Source organism: Bos grunniens, chromosome 7 (genome assembly GCF_055505025.1).
Source record: "Bos grunniens cultivar Pamir isolate PY7600 chromosome 7, Bosgru_T2T1.0, whole genome shotgun sequence".
Classification (NCBI taxonomy): domain Eukaryota; kingdom Metazoa; phylum Chordata; class Mammalia; order Artiodactyla; family Bovidae; genus Bos; species Bos grunniens.
The window spans coordinates 81737697-81758042 of record NC_141171.1 but is presented as its reverse complement, the minus strand read 5'-3'; the positions used below and the strand labels follow the sequence as shown (position 1 = coordinate 81758042).

The window sequence follows — 20346 nt, the reverse complement described above, 5'->3', positions numbered from 1 at the left end:
TCACCTAAAAAAAAATTTTTTTTAAGGAGGTAGACCTCAAAAAGTGCTTGAGTGAAGAATGTTCTTTTATATAGCAAATTAGAACTGTACTGACCTTAAAAATCACAGAAATAATGTTTTTCAGTAATGAATATGTAAACATTTTACAATAAAAACATTCTGAAAAATGAGTCATCATTAAAAATAATGGCATGTACATAAAATAAAAATACTTGTTTTATAATCCATCAAGAAATACATTTTCTTATGAGTGCATAGAGGAGAGCAGACAGGCCCTTATCTATATTATATCTTTGCTTTCTCTTTCATTAAGTCACTGTATGGGATACTTGAAATTAATTTGTAGATTTTATGCAGGTTCTATATTTTCACTATACATTTTCTGAACATAAAAATGACTGAAGTAAGGTTAATTACTGATTTCATTGTTTTAAAAGCCAGACGGGTCAAGTCTATACAGAAGTTTGGATTAGGTTTAATTATAGACAGGGTGATTGAAAACCCTTGGAGGGAGGAGGGATGTTTGTGTAGAAATATAAATTCTGATCCTGTTAGGTCATTTCCCCCTTTAGCAGGCTTTCTTTGTAACATTGTACTGTAGTCTCAATTGCAATTAAGTAACTATGCAATTGGTTGTTTAATATCTGCCTTCCTCTAAAATGTAAGTTTCTTGAGGGCAAGGGATAATACTTGGGATTTCTTCTCTGAGGTGTCCTTGACATTGAATAGTGTCTTCAAATGTCAAAAGCACCAACTAAATACTGTTGAATAATGAAGATGTTAGACTCAAGGGCATTTTTTCAATGTGAAAAAAATTTTTTTCAGTGACCTCCAGAATAAGGACTTTGGAAGTTTGAATTCCATATTCTCTAGCTTAGGGATATTTAAAAAATAACTGATAACAAAAGAGTAATCATTATTTAAATTGTTATTCTGTGTGTAAGTCACTGTGTTCTGCACTTTATTTTTTCTAATTCTCCCAACAATTCTGCAAGATACTTTTTAAATTTTTTCTCCATTAAAGAAATAAGAAAACTCTTGACTAGTTGAGTAACTTTGCCCAGAGATACACTACTAGCTGGGTTTCTAACAAAGATATCTCTGCTTAAAATCTGTAGTTGAAGATGAAAGATACATTTTTTTCACTATCCTAGTTTGCCTTCTTGATTTAGGGTAGATTGCTACAGATTTAGGGAACAGCTTTACATAATCAGATATAACAGACTTTAAATATTTGATCAGATATGTAGTCTTGACCATTGGTGCACCTTATGCTGATACCCTTCATTTTCACAGATTGCAGACATGTATATGGTATGGGGAAGACAAACTTTAGGAGGGAAAGTTGAAAGCCTAAAATAATGAAAAATTCTTGCTTCTTGAGACTTTTTCCTTCTGGAACTTTTGTGTGATCATTTAAGTTTTAAAATTAGACACTGTAGTGAACAAGTTCTATATGAAATGTTGCTGAATTTTAGACCACTCTGTATGCCACCACTGCCACAGAAAGAGTACCTAGCACCTGCAAATAGATGAGTGTGATACTACTTTTTGTTAAACTAATTTCATCTTTAAAATTATGTAATAGCACAGAAAGATGAATGTGTTACAAAACAACATTGAACAAAGATACTAAATAGTGACATTAAGTTAAACTTGTCAGAAACTATAGAAGTCTGTACATTTGACCCTGGGCTCTGAGAAGTAACTTTGGTTTTTAAACTATGAAAACAACATAGACTCATTTTTAAGTGGTTAAAATCTAATGATCATTTAAATATGATTTCACATAGACTGCCATGATTATGCATGAAATAGAATTTAGTCAAATGAATTTTGGAAATTTGGAAAAAACAATAAATACTCCGTATAAGAGAGTTTGTAGATACTAGCATCAGCATGACCTCTTTTTAATTAAATTTCCCCCCCTAAAAATGGTAAACTTTTCTTCTTCCTTCCTTCCTTTTTTTCCTAAAGGAAATAAGGCAAGTGAAGTAATACAGATCTCGTCAGAAATTTAATTGAGAAGCAGTTAATTCATTTAACACAATTCAAGATTTCTAAAACCAATGAAGGAATACCTTTATGGGGATTAAATTTTCTATATGATATTCAGTTGACTCTTCCCTTCTCAATCCCCAGGATGTTTCCTCCAAAATAACTTGTATCTAATATGTCAGCTCTGGGAGCCTTACTTTTTGATTGATCTCCTTTCCATTATTTTAAAAGTATCCAAAAAATGATTTTTTTTTGAAGGAACAAATCTAAAGAAAAAAGTGTAAGATGTTGAGAGTTAACTTTTAGTATTGTTTATTTAGAGGTTTATTACTCTTAGAAATAGTAATAATGTTGAGATGTATTTTTTCAGAGCTGTGAAAGAAAAAAAAAAATAGAAAGGTTTATTTCCACACCCTATGGCCAATTTGCCATATAAAACCAATTTAGAGTGAAAAAAATTAAGTTTTACTTTGCAGTAGTGAACTAAATGCATCTTACATTTTCAGTTACTACTAGAAAATAGAATTATTTTGTTTTAAAATTGAAACATACACTGTAAACAAGGGCTGGAATACCGAGGTTGCTGTTTATTAACACTCCACCCTAACAGTTTAGAATTAGAAGTAAAATCTGGGAAATTTAGAATGTTTTCTCTTCCATAGAGATCACAACTGTTACATTAATGTTGGGACATAGGATTGAGGCTTAATGTACTAGACTTAAAAGACAGGAAACTACTTAGAATGTTTAATTTAAAATATGTATTGAAGATAATTTTATTCTGTAATATGTGGGACTATTCCCTACTATTGTGTGTACTTTATTGCTTTGACATTGGTATGGGAAGGATAGAAAATATTTGTGTACTAGTGATGTATTGTTGGTTAGTAAGCCTCTGTAAACATGCTAAAATATTACTTTATTAATAACTTACTGCTTATCAAAGGAGGGCTTTAAAATAGCACTGGAGCAATAGGATAAGATATATTTTGAAATCTGAAAAGAGTTTGGAATTAAAAGTGGTTATATTTGGATTTTAAAATTTGCTTGTCAGATTTTATATATGTTTTACATATGTAACATCTATTAATGTAACACATGTATACAACTTAACATGACTTGAACTGTGAGTTATTTGACTATACTACCAAAACCCTGTGTATACGCTAAAGAGTGATCCAAAAGGTGGTCTGCCAAGATTTATATCCTACCTGTTTTCAGTAGTACAGAAATAGTGGAGGCTATTCTTCCCCTGAACTATGTATCTGAGTCACTGTGTGAGATGTTGAAAAACAGGTAGAAAAATGTTCCAACCAGGGAAGAATAGTGTTTTTCCAGATAACTTCTAATAGCTGTACAAGTTGCTCAAATTTTTATTGGTCATAATGGGTAACTGGTAATTTTTGTCAGAGTGGGTTAGTAAAGATTTTTGAGAAGTGGTGCTAATAATGTTTTTGTAATATTGATAGAACCAGAAATTTATCTGAGCTCACAAGAGCCTGGGCATTTCTGGGCAGTGAAGGAATTAGTATTTGTTCTTTGTTCCTCTTTAAAAGAGACACTTCAGTTGGTGCCACTTCTTTAGTAGTGACAAAACCACCTTCATATTATACTTTAAGAATTTTGATTATTCTGTTTCATGTAAGACCCATACCGCTTTCCAATAGTAATGAGCCATCATAACATTTTAGATTACAATTCAATGGGAGTGAGCTTAAACCAATGACCTGGAAATCTCTTATTTTTGATCTGTGTTAATTTTGCTTCATGGCATATCAAACAAGTAGTTGAGCACAGAAAAAAATTGTAGACACTGATGTATAACACTTCTTTTAAAAAAGAATTTTTTGTAATTGTATTTTTAATACAGATTTAGTTACTAACATATTATAAATTTGTAGTTAGTGTAATCTACTTCCCTGGTGGCTCACATGGTAAAGAATCTGCCTACAATGCAGGAGACCTGGGTTCGATTCCTGGGTCAGGAAGATCCCTTGTAGGCGGGAATGGCTACCCACTCCTATATTCTTACCTGGAGAATTTCATGGACAGAGGGGCCTGGCAAGCTATAGTCAGTGGGGTTGCATAGAGTTGGACACAACTGAGCAACTAACACAACACAAGCCATCTTAAAATACTAACGAAATATTTGTGAAGATAAGGATAGTAGATGAAAATTTTTATTTAGCTCTGTGTAAGTTAAGGGAGGAATTTATGCCAAAAACAGAGTCTCACCTGAAATTAATATGATTATTTTTCTTTAGTGATCTGATATTTGCCTTGATTCTTCCTTTTACCTACTTCAAACTTGAGAAAAAAAACAAATCTTCTTTACTAATATAAAAAAGTAAAGAAAGTGAATGAGTAATCCTGTTAAAAATGATTTTATTTAAACAGGATTAAAATGATTTTTTTTTTCTGTAAAATAACAAAATCCCAAATACTACATAAAGAGTTTGTGGAGTTTTGTCGTAGAAAGTTAAATGTTTAATAGCAACAGTAACAGCAGATGCTATCATTTGAGTATTTGTTTATATTTGCCACTTTACTTGGGACTTTCCAGGTGGTACAGCGGTAGAGAATCTTTGACCCCTGGATGGGGAAGATCCCCTGGAGAAGGAAATTGCCTGGAGAATTTCATGGACAGAAGAGCCTGGCAAGCTTCAGTCCATGGGATCACAAAGAGTTGGACATGACTTAGTGGCTGTGCACTTTAATTGCATTGTCTCATTTAATCTCAAGAATCTGCTAGACTGTAGGTACTGCTTTCTGTTAATATTACAGGAGAAACAAGAGACTTAAGAGATTATTGTGCTTTTCGTAAGGAAAGAAAGTGAAAGTGAAGTTGCTCAGTCGTGTCTGACTCTCTGCGACCCTGTGGACTGTAGCCCACCATGCTCCTCTGTCCATGGGATTCTCCAGGCAAGAATACTGGAGTGGGGTGCCATTTCCTTCTCCAGGGGATCTTCCCGACCCAGGGATTGAACCCAGGTCTCCCGCATTGGAGGCAGACACTTTAACCTCTGAGCCACCAGGGAAGCTTTTGGTGGCGGGTATCAAAACAAGACATAGAAAATGGCTTAATTGGTCAGGGCTTAAGAATAGTTCTTATATAACAGGATGTCTAGAAGAGGTAGTTTCTGCGTTGATTTAGAGACTCAAGAACACCAGGAGATCAGCTTCTCTTCCATCTTCATTTTTTCCCTCCCATGAATGCATCGTCCCTGCGTCAGGTTCCCGGAGTCACTTCCTCATACAACCAAGTATAAAGGCAGGAGAAGGGGCAAGGTTTTTCCTTTATGTCTCATTAATCAGAGAGAAAAGCTTCTTCTTGAGGTACTTAGCAGATGTCTTCTTATGCCTTATTGAAGGAAACTGTTAAGTTCCCTCCGCTAAACCAGTTACTGGGAACGGTAATGGGATAACCATAACTGACTTAAATCGGTCATCCTCCAGGCTGGGAACATTCCTCCCTTGTATCTGAACTACCTAAGCACAACTGGAGGTCTTTGGCAAGGAAGATGTATCTTGAAGATACGGAGAGAATGAAATGGGTCCTTGCCTTATGGAACTTACTTTCAAGTTTGAAAGAGAAGCATATAATAATAAACAAGTAAATATTGGGACATCTTATGGAATAATCTGAATGAATCTTTTGGCTAACCCAATATATACAGTAGGCAATTTCAGATAGAAGTGCTAAAAAGGTAATAAAGTAGTGTAATTGTAATATAGAGAATGACAGGAAGGCTGCGTTAGATTGGGTGGTTCAGGGGAGACCTGAATAAGCAGAGACCTGAGTAATATTGAAAGAGTCAGTCATGAGGAGATTTGGGGTTAGAGCATTTTAAACAGGCTAAACTACCCAATGGTAGTAGATGCTGAGGTAACCTCTCAGCATCAGCATTATTGATACATAAAATATGAGTCAAAATTGGCATGAGAAGCTGTGCTTCCTAGAGTGGTTTTAGCTGTTAATGAGCAATTGGGTGGTGAGTTTAGTTTGTATGTCTTCCTAAATAAAAAGGTTGCCTATCTCTTATCTTCTAAACCCCAGGAATATAGTTGTTCCTAATGAAGGGAGTGGAACACCTGGCTTTTGTATTATTGATGTAAGAAATAGTTAAGATTTATTGAACACTTAAGGCCTGTTGGTTTGAGAAAGATGGTACAACTGGATAATTATTTCTCATAAATTTCCTATATTGGATAAGACCCCCTTACTGTGCATCGTAGCAACCTCTACTTTTCATTTTTCATGTTGTCACAAATTCATGGATCATTTGTGTGATGTTTTGTTTAATGTCTCATCTGGTTAGGTTGGAACGTCCCTGATGAGAAAGAACCATGGGTATTGTCTTCACCACTGTAGTCTTACTGCTTAACACAGTGGTTGGAGTGGAATATTTGTAGGATATTCCAGAATATTCCAAATAGATATTTGTAGAATTAATGGATCAAGGATGTAACTGGTTATAAATATATCACAACAGGATATCACTATATTTAGCTCATTTTCTCCCCAATATTTCTAATATTTAGAATGAGGATTAGTATGTAGTTCCTAAAGAAGAGTTTTCTCTAATATAGGCATTTAGTGTCTTCTGTGGCTTTCAGGACTACAGGAGATTACCTAGTTGTATCAGTGTGAAATACATGTACATTTTTAATATGAATTTTTGATAGAATAGTCTTTTTGTGTTTCAACAAATTAATAGTATAAATGGAATTATGCTTTAGAGTTTCAAGGCATTTTAATGTGCTTTATTTAAATCTCTCAATAATTCTATGAGGTAGGTGATAATTCCCATTGACTGTAGAGCTTTGTACATGGAAATTGACTTACCCAACTGCAGTAATATAGGTAATACATGGCAGAGTTTAGTCATATTTAGATTTTTTTGGTTCCTAGGTCAGTGTTTGTTTCATTATACTACAGCTGCCTCTTTTAAAATAAGATTCATATATATTTTAAGAAAGCTTAAGTATAGATTTGATTTAACAGCTACACCATAAGTAAAATCTGTTATTTATTTGAACTTTATATGCTTTTGATATATAAATTGGTTGGGATTTGGAGGTAGTTTGGATTTCTAGTCTGTGAAGATTTATGCTAATTTAGGTTGATGAACTCTATTCTTTTGCCAGTTAGGTTCTATTTGGAGAGCTGAGGTAGTGTTTTTTTTTTCCTTCTGTGCCTCTCTCCAATAAGGGAGAGAGCTTTTTTTGATATGGATTATTGATAGAATATTCTTTTCTTGTTTTTGTGTTTATGGTTGTAAGTATATGTATAAAATATATATATATAACATTTACCACTTTAACCATTTTTAGGTGTACATTTCATTTTTTTCACAGTGTTATGTGCTATTTGTCATTTATAATTGGATTAAAGTTATGTGATGATTATACTCTTATCAGTGCATTTAAGCAATAGCTATGTATTAGAAAGCTATTAAAGGTTTTTTTAATAAGCATTTTTTCCCCTGGAATTAAAGTGAGGGACTGATAATATTATTCTTTCTTTTAGACATGTTGTAATGAATAAAAAAACACCAGGCTTCCCTGGTGGCTCAGATGGTAAAGAATCCGACTGCAGTGTGGGAGACCTGGGTTCCATCCCTGGTTTGGGAAGGTCCTCTGGAGAAGGACGGCAACCCACTCCAGTACTCTGGCCTGGAGAATTCCATGGACAGAGGAGCCTGGGAGGGCCACAGTCCATGGGGTTGCAAAGAGTCAGACACAACTGAGTGACTTTCACACAATGAAAACATTTCAGTGAGGTTTTTTTTTGCCATAAAATACATTTACACAATATACGTATGTGTATGTATATACTGGTTATTAAGTCCATTCACATTGTTGTGCAGGATCATCACCAACCCTCTCTAGAACTTTTTCATCTTCCCAAACTGAAACATTGTATTCTTTAATAATAACTCCCCATTTCTCTTTTCCCCCAACCCCTGGCAGTCACCCTTCTGTCACAGTGAATTTGACTCTTCTAGATACTTTGGTGATGCTTTAGTCACTAAGTTGTGTCCGACTCTGGCAGTTTAGTCCCCAGGTCGTGTCAGACTCTTGCAACCCCATGGACTATAGTAGCTCGCCAGGCTCCTCTGTCCGTGGGACTTCCCAGGCAAGAATACTTGTGTATGTATGTGTGAAAGTCACTCAGTCGTGGGATTTCCCAGGCAAGAATATTTTGTGTGTGTGTAAGTCATTCAGTCATGTCCGACTCTGTGAGCCCATGGACTGTAGCACCCCAGGCTCCTCTGTCCATGGGGTTCTCCAGGCAAGGATACTGGATTGGGTTGCCATGCCTTCCTCCAAGGGATCTTCCCAATCCAGGGATCGGACCCAGGTCTCCCAAATTGCAGGCAGATTCCTTACCAACTGAGCCAAAGTATAATTATGCAATGTTTGTCATTTTGTATCTGGCTTTTTTATTTACTCGCTTAATCCATTCATTAGCTTCATAAAGTTGATATAAAGCCCCATTTTACATAGGGGGGAACTGAGTCTCACTGAGGTTATATGCTTTGTCCAAGGCCAGGTAGTAAATTGTATAGTATGAATTCAGACCCAGGTTTCTGAGTCCACTGCCGATTTTAAACATCTTGCTTCAGTGTGTTTTATTGCCTCATATGGGAAAAAAAATAATGGAAATCACGAGGGTAGTGAGGGGGAGGGGATTGCTTGGATAGTTCTCTTTACACATATCCGTTTTTACTTGGGGTTGGATGCATTGAAGAAGAAAGAGGTTAAGAAGGTTAAAGAAAACATTTTACAGGTGCTAAAAAGGTGGGCAGAATCATAGCTACCCAAAGTGGTCCCTCCACACGTAGCTCCAAATTTGTTAGCTGGTATCTGAGATTTAACAACTTGGATACAATGCTTCTCAGAGAGGACGATGCCAATTAAGAGTTCAGATTATAATTTCAGGTAGAGCTGTTTCTCCGTTCTTTCTGTATCTAGAGGCAAAGTAATCTGGAATGAATTACTTTACATGGTAAATTTTAGAGACAGAAATAAATAGAAGAATATGCAATGTGTAGAAAAAATGCTTTCTCCTCTAGTTATGAGTTTCCTTTCATTCTCTCTTCTACCCAGCATATGGCCTGTTGGGTTTTTTTTTGTTTGTTTTTGGACTAGGGCATCTGGAAGGTTCCATGTGGTCTAGGAGCAATAGTACAAAAATATTGAGTCTATTACACAGTCATTTCTATAGTACTGACTATTGGAGAAAATAGAAACAATTCCGTTGTTTCACTTTTTCACAGTGTCATTAAAATGGGATTAAAATTATGTGATTATTACACTCTATCAGTACATTTAAGCAATAGCTGTTATTAGGAAGCTATTAAAGGTATTTCAAATTCCCCTCAAATTAAACTGAGGGACTGATACTATTATTCTTTCATTTAGAAATATTGTAATGACAAAAACTTCAGTGAGGATTTTTTGTTTTACCATAAAATGCATACATTTACACAACATACGTGTGTGTGTGTATACTGGGAATAGTTTTCAGGTAGAAGTTCATCTTGGGAAATGACTTACTAATTCATTTTTAATTCAGATTGTTACTCAGTCAGTAAATTGGATTCAGAGCCAAAAAGATTACAGTATAGGCAAGTTTTTAACTAAAACTTTAAATGATGTTTCCATTTCTTGTCTTTGTGTTTTTTTCCCAACCAGCACCTTGGATTTTTACTATGATAGGCTAAATAATGGCAACTCAAAGATGGCCACATCCTAACCCTTAGAACATGTGACTGTGTTACCTAGGAAATGAACTTTGCAGATATGACTAAGTTGAAAATCTTGGATGAAGGATCTTGAGATGGGTTACTTCCTCCCTAGATGATCTGCATGAGCTCAGTGTAATCACGTGAGTCCTTGTAAGAGAGAGACTAGAGGTTCAGAGTCAGGCAAGGCCATGTGGTGACAGAAGAGAAGGGGATTGGGAACGCTGCAGGTTTTGAAGGGAAAGGGTAAGACCAGCGGGCCAAGGAACGCAGTCATCCTTAACAAGCTAGACAAGGCAGAAAGTGGATTCTAGACCCTTGAAAAGAAACAGAGCCCTGCCAGCACCTTAATTTTAGTACTTCTGATCTCCAGTATAGAAGATAATAAATTTGTGTTGTTTCAAGCCATTAAATTTATAGGAATCTGTTACACATTCTCTCTCTCTTAGTCACTAAGTCATGTCCGACTCTTGTGACCCCATGGACTGTAGCCTGCCAGACTCCTCTGTCCGTGGGATTCTCCAGGCAGGAATACTGGAGTGGATTGCCTTTTTCTTCTCCAGGGGATCTTCCCGACCCAGGAATCGAATCCAGGTCTCCTGCATTGCAGGTAGATTCTTTACGGACTGAGCTATGAGGGAAGCTAGCCATAGGAAACTAATACACTGTTTTTGCACCCACAGAAGAATCTACTGTGACCATATTAAGCTGGCAGTACCAAGCTATATCCAGGGTGAGGCACAGGCAGTTTTTTTCTTTTGGTTTTGGATTGAGAAATAGTTAATATAAAATTTGAGTTTTTTGTTTTGTTTTCCAGTTTTTGAGATGTTATTGACATACAGTATGGATAAGTTTAAGATGTATATTGTGATTATTGGATATATGTATATGTATATATTGCAAAATGATTTTCATAATGAAGTTAGTTAATGCCAAAAAATGATGTTGATGCTTTTCTGTAAGATGGGGAATCATTAACAAGTGAGTCCATGATATAGCAATCACTGGCTAACATGCTGCTAGTTAGTAATATTTCTGTATTTGTATTAGATGCCCAGTAGGATAGCTCCCTTAAAAGAACATGTGAAGACAGTTTATTGAAGGTATGTGCACGATTAAAACTCACTAGGGATGGATTAACACCCAGGGGTTAGGAACAAGAGAAGCTTTTCCCCTCTTCGGTCTGAGGGGAAAAGAGAGAGCGCGGTTACCAGAATCTGGCGAACATTGTGGTCATTGTCGAAGGGCTCCCCTCCTGGATCTGCGGTTTTATGATGGGGACCACAGCCAGGGTCAAACCCACTGTCAACAGAGGCTGAGGGCTTGTCGGGGAGGGGTGCTTCTTTCTTCTCCTGCCCTCTGATTGGTCAGTGCCTCCTCTCTGTAGAGCTCAACTTGGAACCATGGGGTAAGGGAGCCGAGGCGATGAACTCAGTAGAGATCAGCCTTCCTGGTCACAGCAGGGCCCTGTGTTCAAGTTCTAAATTTTTATAGATTTGAAGTAAGTCTTTCAGTTCTTCGTATACAATGCCCTGACAAAATAGAGCTCTTTAAAAAATTGGGTTTGGTCAAAATAGCACTTAAAATTAGTTTTTAGAACCTGTTTAAGTACTTTATGATACTATAAATTTATATACATTTTATGAGATAGGGATAATATTCCTTCTGCTTTCTGCTATCTCTAATTCCTTTATTTACTTAAATGCTCACTGTCTCCCATAGGTCAGTCTCTGTTGAGCCCTCTTCTGTCAGATCTGAATAACAGCAGTCTCTGCCCACTAGGACTCACTGTCAGGGGAGGCTTGCTACCAGTGGTCACCACTCTGGGTAACACACACTGTCATGGGTATGCAGAATGTCTGTGGAAGTTCTGCAAAAGTACATTGCATCCGGCCAGAAGTTGTGGCACACCCAGGAGATATTTCCAAGAGGATATTTATTAAATGAGAAATAAGCATTAGCCAAATTGGGAGAGGGGACAAATAAAAGAGTATTTTAGGGAGAGAGAGAGAAATACATACAGAAACATGGAGGCATTACAGAATATGGTGAACTGCAAGCAAATTGCAGTTGTAGAATATAGGCTTAGTTGCTTCACAGCACGTGGGATCTTCCCAGACCAGGGACCCATGTTTCCTGCATTGGCAGGCAGATTCTTTACCACGGAGCCACCTGGATGTGCTGTTGAGGAATACTCTAAACAGAAACCGTTTCATTTGCTTAATTTTATTTTTTATGTAATTTGAAAGGTTACTTTTCATTTTAAGTTATTACGAAGCATTGGCTATATTCCCTGTGTTGTACAATACATCCTTGTAGCCTTACACCCAGGAGTCTGTACCTCCCACTCCCCAGCCCCTATATGCCCTTCCCACGCCCTCCCCACTGGCAGCCACTAGTGTGTTCTCTGTATCCAACAGGAAGTACTTCAAGAACAAAATTGAATGACAACTTGATCAGGGAAATGAACAATTATATATATATATATATATATATTTTTTTTTACTTATTTGCTGTTGGCTGTGCCGGGTCTTCATTGCTACGTGGACTTTGTCTAGATGCAGCGAGCAGGGGCTCCTCTCCCATTGTGGTTCGCAGGCTCCTCGTTATGGTGGCTTCTCTCGTTGCTGAGCGTGGGCACTAGGTGCTTCGGGAGTTGTGGCGGACACACTCAGTTGTTCCGCAGCAAGTGGGATCTTCCCAGACCAAGGATCAAACCTGTGTTTCCTGCCTCGGCAGGCAGATTCTTTAACCCTGAGCCACTAGAGAAGCCCTGAGATAAGTGATTTTAAAGCAGAAAAGTTACATCATCTGAGGTGCATTTTAGAGTAATTATTCTGGAAGTGGTATGGAGGCTGGGATAAAGGGGGAGACGATATTGGGAAGCTATTGTAATAAATTAGCTGCTGTAATAATACACCATTTTCTACACTACTGGCAGTCCAATGGATGTCTTAAAATGTAGAATACATAGGACTTGGTAGCTTAAATGTGAAAAATTAGGGTTTTTAAGAAGGTTGTAATTGTGTGTAGAAATTTCAGTCAGACTTCAGGGGACTACAGGAGGAAGAGGAGATAGATTTATTAAGAAGGAAGATGATATGTTCAATTTGAGATGCTTTTCAGACCTAGAAATGGAGCGCTTTAGGGGGAATTTGGATATGTAGTTCTTGAGCTGGTTGGGTGTCGAGGGGACAGATGTCTAGGCTAGAGATACGGAATTGAGAAAGTATGGGGAAAGAGCAGGAACATTTGTAAGCATAAGCTACCTGTGTTTCAAGCGGTGGGCCAGGCAGCTTATTTATATTTTATTTCATTCTCTACAGTGCTGTGAAGTAGGTGTTCTCATCTCGTCATCTCCGTTTTAATGATGCAGAAACTAAGGCTTTAATATGATACGTGAATTAGCTAAGTCACACAGGGCAGACCTGGAATCTAAACTTTCTGTCTTTATCAAAGTAAGACAGTCATACAGAAAAGCGAGTGTATCGTAAGTGTATATAGCATGATGAATTTTTACTAAACACAGCAGTGTTAACCAAGCGCCCATATCAAGATAAAGAACATTACCAGCACTCTGGAAGTTCGACGCGTTATACCCTCCTGCCCCAACCTACTCCCTCCCCGACTTTTAACAGCATAGATTCATTCTGCCTCTTTCACCCCTTACATATGGCCCATTTTTGTGTGTGGAAGCCGTAAGTTGGGTGGGAATGAAGTAATTTTTCATGGAAATGTCCAAGGAGAAAGTGTGACGAGATCAAAGCTGGAACTTTAGGGACAATTTAAAGGACAGGTTGAAGAACAAGTTTTGAGATTGAAACTGAAAGAGCAGTAGAGGGTTATGAGGGGAAACTCCTAAGGAACTGGCATCACAGAAGTCAAGGAAGAGAACTTTTGAGAACAGAAACGTAGGGTACTGTGATAGAGGATAGAGAAGAATGAGGAGGTTAGACAGTTTGACTATTTAGAATAAAAGATCTGCTGTGACCTTGGGGGGAGCAGCTTCATTGGAGTGGAGGTCGCTCATTTCCATCCGACTCTGCGACCCCATAGGCGGCAGCCCACCAGGCTCCCCCGTCCCTGGGATTCTCCAGGCAAGAACACTTGAGTGGGTTGCCATTTCCTTCTCCAGTGCATGAAAGTGAAAAGTGAAAGTGAAGTCGATCAGTCGTGTCCGACTCTTAGCGACCCCGTGGACTGGCTCCTCCGTCCATGGGATTTTCCAGGCAAGAGTACTGGAGTGGGGTGCCATTGCCTTCTCCGACATTGCTAGCTTTTGTCAACTGATTTTTAACAGACTTTTTAAATCTTAGGAGATTGGAATGAAAGGGACATTTTCAAGTGATGCTTGGGAAATGACTGTGGAATAGTTTAAGAATTTAATAGCTGCCTGTAAGGCTACCAGTCAGTTCACTGTTAGCCTTAAAGCAAAAGTTTGATGAGAAAGTATTTTTTAAAATCTCTGGTTAGCATATTTTAACTCCTCCCTGTAGAGTATCTCTGCATTTCCTTTCTGGATTCCCAAGTGGCTCAGTGGTAAAGAATCTGTCTGCCCAGCAAGAGGTGCAGGTTCTATCCATGAGTGGGGAAGATCCCCTAGAGAAGGAAATGACAACCTACTCCATTATTTTGGCCTGGGAAATCCCATGGACAGAGGAGCCTGGCAGGCTGTAGTTCACAGGGGTCGCAAAGAGCTGGACATGACTTAGTGACATTTCCTTTCTACTTTTAAAATTGGTAAAAGGGACAAATGAGAATACTTGAGTAAAAACCCCTGTAGTGCCCAATAGTACTCTTTAAAATACTTTTTAGTATTTAAGTAATATTCAAAGTTAAAAATGCAGATAAGCAAAATGAAGAAAATAAAAATAATCATATAACATTCCTGATTTTTCTCTACATACATACATATAAATTTTTAATATTAATAAGAAAAGCATCAAAGTTACTTGACTAAAACGTACCCTTTTAAATAAGAGGGTGCATGTGTGCGTGTACGACGTTGCTTTAGTCGTGTCCGACTCTTTGTGACCCTATGGACCTAGCCCGCCAGGCTCCTCTGTCGATGGGATTCTCCAGGCAAGAATACTGGAGTGGGTTGCTGTTTCCTTCTCCAGGGGCTCTTCTCCACTCAGGGATCGAACCTGTGTTGCTGGCATCTAACTGCATGGACAAGTGGGTTCTTTACCACTGGCGCCACCTGGGAAGCCTCGTTTGTGGGCATTTATCATTTTCCAGTCCTCAGTAAATTCCTTCTTCAAAAACAGAAGGTTAAAATAAAGCTTTTACAATTATTTACTGTGTTCACTTATGGAATTCACTTATTCGAAGTTCTGCTTTGTGCCAGGTGTGTGCTAGACGATGGGGATACACCAGGGGGTAAGATACGCCCTGCCGGAGAAGTTAGCAGGGCTTTTGGCATGGGGAGCAGGTTGTGCTTTGGAGAAGTGTAGAAGTGAGAGGGGCTCTCATGCTTTCTAGAAACAGAAAGTTCAGTAGCACTTTAGTTGTGTGTTTGGGGGGAGGGGTGATTTTTGAAAAGGTTGTGGAGGTGGCTGCTGCTGCTGCTAAGTCGCTTAAGTCGTATTGTGGAGGCTACAGAGATGAAAAAAAAGCCTAGTTTTTTTCTTTCTTTTTACTAATTTTATTTCCTAAAAATCTTTTAATCTTGATTCTGGAACATTATCTTCCTCCTATATTCCCCATAAAATTGAAATGTTGAAAAGTCCAGTCTCTTGTCCTATAGAATGACTCAAATTCACTTTGGTTGGTTGTTTCTTTTGGGTATTTTCCTGTTCTTCATATCGCCTGTAAACTGAATGTTGAATTTAGAGAGTTGTATAGATTCTGAAAGCCGTGCTAAGTTCTGAATTCATCCTGAGGCTACTTGGGGTTCAAGCCGGAAACTGCCTTGGTTAGAATTTACTTTCTACCATCTTGAAAATAGGAAACAGGTCATCTGAGATTTTTTTTTTTAAAAAAAAGTCCATTCAGTTTTACCCAGATGTAATACAAAAGCACAAATGGATTGGTAAATATGTTTTATTATTTGTAGCAGGATAAGCTTAAGTGCAGAGGAAAACAAATGGATATATAAAAATGATATAAAGTACAGTTTGTTACTGGTGTTCTGTTTATATATATTACTATTTCATGATAAAATTTGTAACATCTTTGCCTTGTCAGTAGAGAAGTTTACAAAATAGGTTGTTAATTACCATTTGTAGAATAGTAACTTCTTATCAATTATTTAGTTATTTAAGAGTATATTTGAATTTTTAAAATTTAGAATGTAAGAATTAGTTCTCTGTAACATCATTAATAGCATATTTGCCTTTTACATAAATCTTGTGACTCATTTGTGCTTTGAAATGTATTTAACATGTTTGTTATTTTTTGTTATATAGTTATATACAACAAATTAAGGTTTGTCAGTATATATATAATATAATTGCAGATCCACATGAAATGAATTAAAGTTTACAAATTGCTGTTGTAAGCAAAATTCTTAAATACTTTCATTTGATCGTTAATTTAGTATGCTTATATTCATTTAAGGTCAACAGTGAGGAGCACGTATAAGTCAGTTTGATTTTTCTCTTGGGAACTTGAAGGAAGTGGCATTTATTTGAAAAATCTTCCAGTGAGGGCAATGGTCTTGATACCAGTTGTAAGATAACCAGTTACTGATTGGAGAGGCAGTGATGGTACTGGCTTAAGAGTATAGCATACCACCTTTAAATGTTTTCCTTATAAATACTTCTTAAATATAGATAAATCTTTCTGTTTAATAGATTCATGCGACCCTTTCTAAGTCCATTTCCTCTGCTGGCTGGTTATTTGTATGGTGTGTACTGGAAATTTGTTGAGGTTGTGGTTGTACTCATCTGTTCGGCTTGTTCTCCTGGCAAGGCTAGGAACTTTAGGAATTGTATCTGTGTTGTATTGATAGTAGCCTGCTGTCATTTAAAGTAGCGGGAAGGAGATATTTTTGTCAGACTGCAACCGGAAACCAAGATGAAAAATACCTTATTATTGGTTTACCAGCCCTTTAAAATATAAAGTCTTACTTAGAGATATCTTGCTATGTTTTCTGTTTTACCACATTTTTTCTTACTGTTAATATGTAAGTAATACAACAAATTAAACAATGACCTTTTTGTCCATATATTTAAAAAATTGTAAAAGGCGGAGAATCAGATACAGGTTGGTGTTACTTTTCCACATCACCTACCAATTCGTTTAAGTAGCTTTAATTAAAATGAATTTAATTCTCTATTCTAATCAGAAAATGTCATCCTTTTGTCCATTTACTTTGAATGAATAGGTATTTATGATACAACATGCACATTTCCCATAGTCTCGTTAGCTAATACATTTGCTTTTTTTTTTTTCTTCCAGATAATTGCAAGACTGATGATGTTTATAATTTTTTGGACTTCCTTTACAGGGCAGAGAACAAGTTTTAAATGCGTAGAAATTCAGCTAGCTGAAACAAGTACTATTTAGTATTCAGGACTCTATGTAGACAAAAATAGCCAGGCTTACGGGAGATCTTTCAGTTTCCTAAATTATATTGCTATAGGCAAATGCTGTCTAGTGTGTGATGATTGGTCAGATCAAGGTGAGTTATATAGAAAGAAAAAAGGAATCAGTAAAATCTAGGTTAATAATTTCTTACATTGCCTAATAGATATGATCTGTCAGCAAAGTTGGGGAACTGAAGGACAGTGCTTGAGCCTGTTTACTTTTGAGTAATCCAATTTAGGTAGATTATAATAAATTCACATTACGTGTTACATATCACTTATCAGTGCAGATACTTCAGTTTGAAGTCTAATGAGCTTCCACCCGTGTGGCTGTAATGGCTGTCTCTGATCCTTCTCTTCCAGCTGTTGATGTGTGATGAGAATTCCTACAATCGTAATTTAATGTGACTAAGGGAGACTCATTTTTCTGATGCTTGAAAGTCATGGGCACTCTATTTCTTCTGTTTATTACCACATGGCTAGTTCTCTTCTCTGGCTGACTTCCAAGTTATATTTTTCATTCAGTGGAATCCTGAGATTATTGGGGCCTTCATATTTTTTTCTATTGATGACTGATAGTATTTGATCTTGCCGATTGACGTTAAAAGAAGTTTAATAAGACCTTGATTATTGGGGGATTCTGGGCATATTTATTTTGTCTGATGACGTCTACAGTTTTAACAATCAATTAAAATATTTCAGATATTTAAATCTTTTGAAATTATCCTAGTTGGAGAATTTTAAATTTAGAATTGCTTTCTCAGATCTCTTTCCTTCCAATGATGAGAGAATTATTCATTTAATATGTATAAAGGTAGAATTTGAATGTTTCTTGAGTGTGCTGTTTTTCTAATTGTTTAAAATGTTAAGGTACCACTTAGCCAGCAATGGATCAGGCTACTGAAATAGTGAAGTGGGGAGGGGGAATGATGGTGGATGTCTGGCTGTTTTTTTTTTTTTAAATGTTTGTTAGAAAGAGCATAAGATACTTTATTGTAGCGATAGGTGAATCTATACAAAACTCAGTTTCACCTGTAGTCAAGATTTCTTTCCTCTATGTGAACCACTCAAAGTAACCAAGCTACAAAAAGTTATATATCACAGATAAAAGCCGCATTCAGACTGCTTGTTGTACTTATTTATTTGCATATGTAATTTACTGTATCTGAAAAAAGGGAAGTTCTTATAAAAAGCAACAAAACAGGAAAAACAAGCAAATAGTCATTTCTTCTGGCAGATTGTCATTCAGAACTTAGTTTAAAAAATTAAGTAAGAGGTTCTATTTAGTCTTGGTAGAATTTTGATAGAAAGTTGAACATGTGAAAGCAAAACTACTTTATTTAAAACATTTAAAATGTTATTTGCAAGATGTTTAGAGTAAATTTGCAGAGTGCATTGGCATTACTCTTATTGCATGTGTTGCAGTCTAGGCTGTAAATTATTATTATTTTCTTCCATAAAGACCAGTGGTTTTTAATATATGTTTAAAGAAAAATACCAATACAGTATACTAACACATATATATGGAATTTAGAAAGATGGTAACGATGACCCTATATGCGAGACAAAGAGACACAGATTTGTAGAACAGTCTTTTGGACTCTGGGAGAAGGTGAGGGTGGGATGATTTGAGAGGATAGCATTGAAACATGTATATTATCATATGTTAAACAGATCGCCAGTCCAGGTTCGATGCATGAGACAGGGTGCTCAGGGCTGGTGCACTGGGATGACCCTGAGGGATGGGATGGGGAGGGAGGTGGGAGGGAGAGTCAGGATGGGGAACACATGTACACCCATGGCTGATTCATGTAAATGTATGGCAAAACCACCACAATATTGTAAAGTAATTAGCCTCCAATTAAAATAAATAAAATAAGTAAAAAAAAAAGGTAACTCCAACCCTGCTAATGGACTTATGTTATAGCATTAATCAATGCTAAACTGGGGCAGGGGTATAAAACAATAAAGGTATTCCTTGAAGATGAAAAAATAAAAAAGCTCCCCGGCCTTGATATAGATTACCAAGAGCCATATTTTTATCTTTTTCCCTTATGATTTTTATTTATAAAAAGTATGTTTTAAATTTTAATTATCTATTATTTTATATCTTTCTTCAAATAAATGTTAATATTTACTTAAACAAATAAACTTCAGATTTTAATGTTTATACTTTTAAAGTGACCTGACATTTTATTTAATCTTCTTTTTTTCAGGAATAATAAATTTCTGATTTTTATATATCACATTGTATTTAAAAAAAAATAAAGCATTTATCCATACTATGGATCATGGATTACCACATTATTTTGGAAAAAAGAGAATGATAGTTTTCGTATTTAGAAACTAAGAAAAAAGATTTAAGGAAACAGTTGAAGAACCTGATGGTTTAACATCATACACCATTAATTTTTGCATATTTAATTTCTGAAATCCATTTATGTTATGTTTCTGATTGAGTAGGTTCTTCTACTTTTGATATAACATTTTAAGTATTACTATAAAGATTTTCTAATTTACAGAAGTGAATGATATCACAGACAACCTTGATTTGAGGTAAGACATTAAATATCATCTTTTGAATCCAGTTTTAAGGCCTTAAAATCTGATGCTCCAACACACAGCAGTGTTAAAAAGGCAAAAGCTTTTGTTTTCCTGACATAATTGAAATGAAGATAGAACTTTTCATTTCTCCATGTAAATTAATTTTATAATAAAAGAAAGTTCCAGTTTGGGTTTTATCTTAGCACTTTCTCAAGTTATACAGAGCCAACAGGGAGAAGAGAAGCAAAGTTTTGGGAATTAGCTCTCCCAAATAATCTACAAATAAATGGTTCATTGTTCTTACGGAAAAGGAAAGGGATTCCTTTTAACTTGGGTGACATGTCTCCTGTAGATGTGTTGAAATCTGAAGTTGAAAAAAAATCCTATTAATTGAACTCTGTTTGGATAAAGTAATTGACTTTCTATTTTTTAAGGTTCCTTACTGGAATGGTTACTGGAACACTTGAAATGGATAAGCACTTTTGCCTGAAGCTTATTTAGGCAGCCAGGAAATCTTTCTC

General features: G+C 36.4%; 1 protein-coding gene across 38 annotated transcripts in view; it reads left to right on the top strand.

Annotated features, from left to right (window-relative positions):
* Positions 1–20346, top strand: part of SSBP2 (single stranded DNA binding protein 2) — a 311630-nt gene that overhangs the window by 2677 nt on the left and 288607 nt on the right. For 2 of the 38 annotated variants that reach the window (XR_015168042.1, XR_015168039.1), the window contains exon 1: positions 4354–10359. The exons of 24 other annotated variants lie outside the window; for them this stretch is intronic. The gene's annotated coding sequence lies outside the window, so the exon portion shown is untranslated. 12 more of the 38 variants (XR_015168036.1, XR_015168035.1, XR_015168041.1 and 9 more) reach the window with 10 other exon arrangements.